This window comes from Lynx rufus, unplaced genomic scaffold (assembly GCF_022079265.1).
Source record: "Lynx rufus isolate CCGP_SWC_20201006 ecotype Redwood Valley unplaced genomic scaffold, mLynRuf1.p SCAF_3, whole genome shotgun sequence".
NCBI lineage: Eukaryota > Metazoa > Chordata > Mammalia > Carnivora > Felidae > Lynx > Lynx rufus.
The window spans coordinates 131,472,619-131,480,601 of record NW_025814845.1 but is presented as its reverse complement, the minus strand read 5'-3'; the positions used below and the strand labels follow the sequence as shown (position 1 = coordinate 131,480,601).

The 7,983-nt window shown below is 36.0% G+C and overlaps 1 pseudogene; it reads right to left on the bottom strand.

Annotated features, from left to right (window-relative positions):
- Nucleotides 1-823: 823 nt before the first annotated feature.
- On the bottom strand, nt 824-931 carry LOC124521506 (uncharacterized; annotated as a pseudogene).
- Nucleotides 932-7,983: the final 7,052 nt, after the last annotated feature.

Below are 7,983 nucleotides of genomic sequence, written 5' to 3'. Positions count from 1 at the left end.
GGTGAGACCTTCCCACAGAGGGGCGGAACAGGTCAAAGCCGCAGTCCTTTGGAAGTAAGGAACTGGGGAAAACAGCCGCATCTGAGACAAAACTCAGGAGAGAGGTACTGCCTGGGGCTTGGTCACGGACAGTGAAAAAGCAGGAAGTGGATGAAAGCTGAAGACGGAGGACAGGTGTGTGATTGCTGATGGGACAGAACGGTTCCCATACTAGAGACTGGGTAGCTGGGTGACGCCATTTTCACCACTCCCACGTGTACGCAGAGTGTATGAACCTAGGGGCTCTGCAACAATCCACCCCAGTAGGCTACCAGCGCCATCTAGTGGAGAACAGAGCCGTTACACTGAGCCCCACCCAACTGGGCCAACCTCTCTCTTTAAGAACCCAAGTCTCACCGCCTACTTAGTTTATGGAATATAAAGCGCTATATAGTCTGACTTCTAGGGTAAAATAAATTAATCTCAGTCATATTTCAATCTGTTAGCAGGTCGATCTATTAAATTTCTTTCTTTTTTAAATTTTTTTTCTCTTTTACACTATCCTTTTTCTTGAATACAGAAAGAGAAAAAATTCATTTTTATTTTCAATTTTTTAAAAAATATTTTTCTTTATTTTTTTACTATATTTTTAACTGTTGTGTAATTTTTTTCAATTTCTTACTTCCATTATTCTATTTTAGTCTACTTCAGTGTATTCACCTTTTCAAATTTTTAAACGATTTCCTTGTTTTATTTTCTCTTTTTCTTTTTTCTCTTTTTCATTTCTTTTCTTTTTCTTGAATGCAGAAAGTGAAAAACTTTATTTTTACTTTCAACTTCTATTAAAAATATTTTTCTTTCATTTTCTTTACTATAGTTTTTGCTTTTCAATTAGCAATAATCGTGCCTCGGATAAACCTCATTGGCTATGATACTGCCACTGCGCAAAGCTTACAGTTTTTGCTTTGATGTATATTTTTTCAAATTCTATTTTACTCCCATCATTTTATTTTAGACTACTACAGTGTATTCACTTTTTCAAATTTTCAAACAATTTCTTTTTTTCCTCTTTTTTCTCTTTTTCGTTTCTTTTCCTTGAATACAAAAAGAGAAAAAATTAATTTTTATTTTTAATTTTGATTAAAAATATTTTCTTTAATTGTTTTCCTACTATAGTCTTTACTTTTGTGTAATTTTTTTTTCGAAATCTATTTTACTCCCATCATCTTGTTTTTGTCTACTTCAGTGTATTCATTTTTTTCAGATTCTCAAACGATTTCCTTTTTTTTCCCCACTTTTTTTTTCTCTCATCTGTCAAACCACTTTCAACACCAAGACCAAGGCACACCTAGGATATAGCATCATTTATGAGATTTGTTTTGTGTGTGTGTGTTTTTAATTTTTTAATTTTCATTTTTTTAATTTTCATTTTTTTAATTTTAATTTTCCTACCTCATTAATTCCTTTTCTGCCTTCAAAATGACAAAACGAAGGAATTCACCCCAAAAGAAAGAGCACGAAGAAACGACAGCCAGGGATTTAACCAACACAGATACATGCAAGAGGTCTGAACCAGTATTTAGAATCACGATAATAAGAATACTAGCTGGAGTCGAAAATAGATTAGACTCCCTTTCTGCAGAGATAAAAGAAGTAAAAAATAGCCAGAATGAAATAAAAGATGCTATAACTGAGCTTCAATCATGGATGGATGCAGCAGCAGCAAGGATGGATGAGGTAGAACACAGAATCAGCGATAGAGCAGACAAACTTATAGAGAATAATGAAGCAGAAAAAAAGAGGGAGATTAAGGCAACAGAGGACAATTTAACAATTAGAGAAATCAGTGACTCATTAAAAAGGAACAACATCAGAATCATAGGGGTCCCAGAAGAGGAAGAGAGAGAAATAGGGGTAGAAGAGTTATGTGAGCAAATCATAGCGGGAAACTTTCCTAACCTGGGGAAAGACACAGACATCAAAACCCAGGAAGCACAGAGGACCCTCATTAGATTCAACAAAAACTGACCATCAACAAGGCATATCATAGTCAAATTCACAAAATACTCAGGCAAAGAGAGAATCATGATAGCAGCAAGGGAAGAAAAGTCCCTAACCTACAAGGGAACACAGATCAGGTTTGCAGAAGACCTATCCACAGAAACTTGGCAGGCCAGAAAGGAGTGGGAGGATATACTCAGTGTGCTGAAACAGAAGAGTAAGCAGCCAAGAAGAATGCTTTATCCAGCAAGGCTGTCATTCAAAATAGAAAGAGAGATAAAAAGTTTCCCAGACAGGGGTGCCTGGGTGGCTCAGTTAGTTAAGTGTTCAACTTCAGCTCAGGTCATGATCTCACGGTCTGTGAGTCTGAGCCCTGCGTCAGGCTCTGTGCTGACAGCTCGGAGCCTGGAGCCTGGTTCAGATTCTGTGTCTCCCTCTCTCTCTGCCCCTCCCCCACTCATGCTCTGTCTCTCTCTGCAAAAATAAATAAGCATTAAAAAAAATTTTAAAAAGTTTCCCAGACAAACAAAAATTAAAGGAGTTTATGACCACTAAACCAGCCATGCAAGAAATTTTAAGGGGGACTCTCTGATGAAAAGATGAAAAAAGAGAAGAAGATCTTTTCTCTCTGAGAAAAGATGAAAAAATATAAATAAATAAATAAATAAATAAATACCAAACACAACAAAGATTAGAAAGAACCAGAGAACACCACCAGAAACTCCAACTCTACAAGCATCATAATGGCAATAAATTCATATCTTTCAGTACTCACTCTAAACATCAATGGACTCAATGCTCCAAACAAAATACATAGGGTAACATAATGGATAAGAAAACAAGATCCATTCATATGCTGTTTACAAGAGACCCACTTTAGACCTAAAGACACCTTCAGATTGAAAATAAGTGGTTGGAGAACCATCTATCATGCTAACGGTCAACAAAAGAAAGCCAGAGTAGCCATACTTATACCAGACAATCTAGACTTTAAAATAAAGACTGTATCAAGAGATGAATAAGGGAATTATATCATAATCAAGGAAGTCTATCCACCAAGAAGACCTAACAATTGTAAACATTTATGAACCAAATGTGAGAGCACCCAAATATATAAATCAATGAATCACGAACATAAAGAAACTCATCAACAGTAATACCATAATAGTAGGAGACTTCAACACCCCACTCACAGCAATGGACAGATCATCTAATCAAAAAATCAACAAGGAAACAATGGCTTTGAACGACACACTGGACCAGATCGACTTAACGGATATATTGAGAACATTTCATGCTAAAGAACCAGAATATATATTCCTCTCCAGTGCTCATGGAACGATCTCCAGAACAGACTATGTACGGGGACACAAATCAGCCGTAAGTAAATACAAAAAGATCGACATCATACCGTGCATATTTTAAGACCACAACACTATGAAACTCGAAATCAACCACAAGAAAAAATTTGGAAAGGTAACAAATACCTGTAGACTGAAGAGCATCCTACTAAAGAATAAATGGGCTAACCAAGCAGTTAAAGAGGAAATTAAAAAGTATATGGGAGTCAATGAAAATGATCATACCACAACCCAAATCTCTGGGACACAGCAAAGATGGTCATAAGAGGGAAGTATATAGCAATCCAGGCCTTCCTAAAGAAGGAAGACAGATCTCAGATTCACAACCTAACATTACGCCTTAAGAAGCTGGAAAAAGAACAGCAAATAAAACCCAAAACCAGCAGAAGACAGGATATAATAAAGATTAGAACAGAAATTAATGCTACCAAAACCCAAAAAACAGTAGAATGGATCAATGAAACTATAAGCTGGTTCTTTGAAAGAATAACAAAATTTATAAACCACTAGGCAGTCTGATCAAAAAGAAAAAGAAAAGGACCCAAATAAATAAAATCAAGAATGAAAGAGGAGAAATCACAACCAACACAGCAGAAATAAAAACAATAATACAAGAATATTATGAGCAATTATTTGCCAATAAAATGGAGAATCTGGAAGAAATGGACAAATTCCTAGAAACATATGAACTATCAAAACTGAACAGGAAGAAATAGAAAATTTGAACAGACCCATAACCAGTAAGGAAATTGAATTAGTAATCAAAAATCTCCCAAAAAAACCAGAGTCCAGGGCCAGATGGCTTTTCAGCGGAATTCTACCAAACATTTAGGGAAGAGTCAACACCTATTCTCTTGAAGCTGTTCCAAAAAATAGAAATGGAAGGAAAACTTCCAAACTCTTTCTATGAAGCCAGCCTTACCTTGATTCCAAAACCAGACAGAGATCCCACTAAGAAGGAGAACTATAGACCAATTTCCCTGATAAACATGGACGCAAAAATCCTCAACAAGATATTAGCCAACCAAATCCAACAATACGTTAAAAAAAAATTATTCACCACGACCAAGTGGGATTTATACCTGGCATGAAGGGCTGGTTCAATATCCTCAAAACAATTAATATGATTCATCACATCAATAAAAGAAAGAACTAGAATAATATGATCCTCTCAATAGATGCAGAGAAAGCATTTGACAAAATACAGCAGCCTTTCCTGATAAAAACCCTCAAGAAAGTCAGGATAGAATAAGCATACCTCGAGATCATAAAAGCTATACAGGAACAAACCAACACTAATATCATCCTCAATGCAGAAAAACTGACAGCTTTCTCCCTAAGGTCAGGAACAAGACAGGGATAGCCACTCTTGCCACTGTTATTCAACATAGTATTGGAAGTCTTAGCCTCTGCAATCAGATAACACAAAGAAATAAAAGGCATCCAAATTGGCCAGGAGGAGGTCATACTTTCACTCTTCACAGATGACATGATACTCTATATGGAAAATCCAAAAGATTCCACCAAAAAACTGCTAGAATTGATTCATGAATTCAGCAAAGTTGCAGGGTATAAAATCAACACACAGAAATCGGTTGCATTCCTATACACCAACAATGAAGCACCAGAAAGAGAAATCAAGGAATCGATCCCATTTACAGTTGCACAAAGAAACTATAAAATACCTAGGAATAAATCTAACCAACAAGGTGAAAAATCTATATGCTGAAAACTATAGAAAACTTATGAAAGAAATTGAGGAAGACACACACACACACACACACACACACACACACACACACAATGGAAAAAGATTCCATCCTCCTGGATAGGAAGAACAAGTATTGTTAAAATGTCGATACTACCCAAGGCAATCTACATATTCAATGTAATCCCTATCAAAGTAGCACCAGCATTCCTCACAGAGCTAGAACAAATAATCTAAAATTTGTATGGAACCAGAAAAGACCCCGAATAGCCAAAGCGATCTTGAAAAAGACAACCAAAGCAGGAGGCATCACATTCCCGGACTTCAAGCTATACTACAAAGTTGTAACCATCAAGACAGTATGATACTGGCACAAGAACAGACACTCAGTTCAATAGAACAGAATAGAGAACCCAGAAATGGGCCCACAAACGTATGGCCAACTAATCTTTGACAAAGCAGGAAAGAATATCCAGTGGGATAAAGACAGTCTCTTCAGCAAGTGTTGCTGGGAAAACTGGACAGCGACATGCAGAAGAATGAACCTGGACCACTTTCTTACACCATACACAAAAATAAACTCAAAATGGATGAAAGACCTCAACGTAAGACAGGAAGCCATCAAAATCCTTGAGGAGAAAGCAGGCAAAAACCTCTTTGATCATGGCTGCAGCAACTTCTTACTCAACACATCTCCAGAGGCAAGGGAAACAAAAGCAAAAATGAACTACTGGGACCTCATCAAAAAAAAACCCTTCTGCACAGTGAAAGAAACAATCAGCAAAACTAAAAGGCAACCAAAAGAATGGGAGAATATATTTGCAAATGACATGGCAGATAAAAGGTTAGTATCCAAAATCTCTAAAGAACTTCTCAAACTCAACACCCAAAAAACAAATAATCCAATGAAGAAATGGGTATAAGACATGAATAGACACTTCTCCAAAGAAGACATCCAGATGGCCAACTGACACATGAAAAAATGCTCAACATCACTCATCATCAGGGAAATACAAATCAAAACTACAATGAGATACCACCTTACACCTGTCAGAATGGCTAACATGAATAACTCAGGCAACAATAGATGTTGACGAGGATGCAGAGAAAGAGGATCTCTTTTGCATTGTTGGTGGGAATGCAAGCTGATGCAGCCACTCTGGAAAACAGTATGGAGGTTCCTCAAAAAACTAAAAATAGAACTACCCTACGACCTAGCAATTACTAGGCATTTAGCCACGGGATACAGGTGTGCTGTTTTGAAGGGACACATGCACCCCCATATTTATAGCAGCACTATAAACAATAGCCAAAGCATGGAAAGAGCCCAGATGTCCATCGATGGATGAATAAAGAAGAAATGGTATATATATACAATGGAGTATTACTTGGCAATCAAAAAGAATGAAATCTTGCTATTTGCGACTACGTGGATGGAACTAGAGGGTATTATGCTAAGTGAAATTAGTCAGAGAAAGACAAAAATCATATGACTTCACTCATATGAGGACTTTAAGAGAGAAAACAGATGAACATAAGGGAAGGGAAACAAAAATAATATAAAAACAGGTAGGGGGACAAAGCATAAGAGACTCATAAATATGGAGAACAAACTGAGGTTTGCCAGAGGGGTTGTGGAAGAGGGGATGGGCTAAATGGTTAAGGGGCACTAAGGAATCTACTCCTGAAATCATTGTTGCACTAGATGCTAACTAATTTGGATGTAAATTTTAAAAAATAAAAAATAAAACAATTTAAAAATTAAAAAAAAAGATTTGTCAAAAAAAAGAAGAATTGACTTGATTTTTGAAATCTAAATTTATAGTGAAAATGTCTATGCCCATTGGACATAAAATTATTAGGCTCCAGACCATCTGGTAAGAGGTAGACAGATTTGAAAATGAATTAAATTTATTTTTCTAAGTAGGAATTAGGACATTTCTGCTATAGGTCACTATGTGTAACCTTGACAACAAGCTTTCCCTTATTTTTGTCAAAGAATAATTTATACAGAAAAATTTGTTGTTTTATTTTTTAGATGTTAAAACCAAACACCCTTCCTTTGAATTTAGAATTGTCTCAACTTACTAAGTTTCTGTATCCATTTTTTTAATAAACTGTTGCCATGGAAACAGTATTTCAGATGTTTTGTCTTCCTTCAAATTTCACATCTGCTATCATGCTATATATATATATATATATATATATATATATATATATATATACCACACACACACACACACACACACACACACACACGAAACAGACATCTTTGTTGCTTATGAAGATCAAAGTTAATGTTCAATAATGTGAATACACAACCCTTTGTACTAGTGGCTAATATTGGGAAAATAATTGGGAAGCAGTAGGACACTCTCAAATTAGAAATATGTAACAGAGGTAACTTACAATCTGGAAAACAGAATGATTTTTTGTTTTATTAATATATTATCTTCAAGTATTCAGCACATTGCCATATAGTGCTGTTATTTTGAAGTGCTTTGTGAACTTGTACTTGCCTTTTAGATTTACTCATGTAAATAATTGCCCCTTCAAGTCATGTCAGTTCCATTAAGAGCCTTCATTCCTCCCTGAATTCTGAGTTTAGTCTTTGTACCTTTCTCACCTATACAATGAGATGGCAGAATCTATCCTTCACTCTCCATACTGCTGTATAATTATGCTCCTAATCCCTTTCATAAAGACATTGATTTAGCTGTTTATTTTTCTTTTGGACAAAGAATATGTCATCATCACCATGTAAAATGCAGAGAAGAAAGACCCAAAGATTAGATGTGAAGAATCCTGACTGGTAGCTGTTGTGTTGAAATATGGGTTTTCAGCATTGAGAGAAATCAGCAAGGATTAGTATCTTTTCCTTAAAGTCAATTTTGTGACCAACAGCACAGATTCATCTCCTTGACCTGGGTCAGC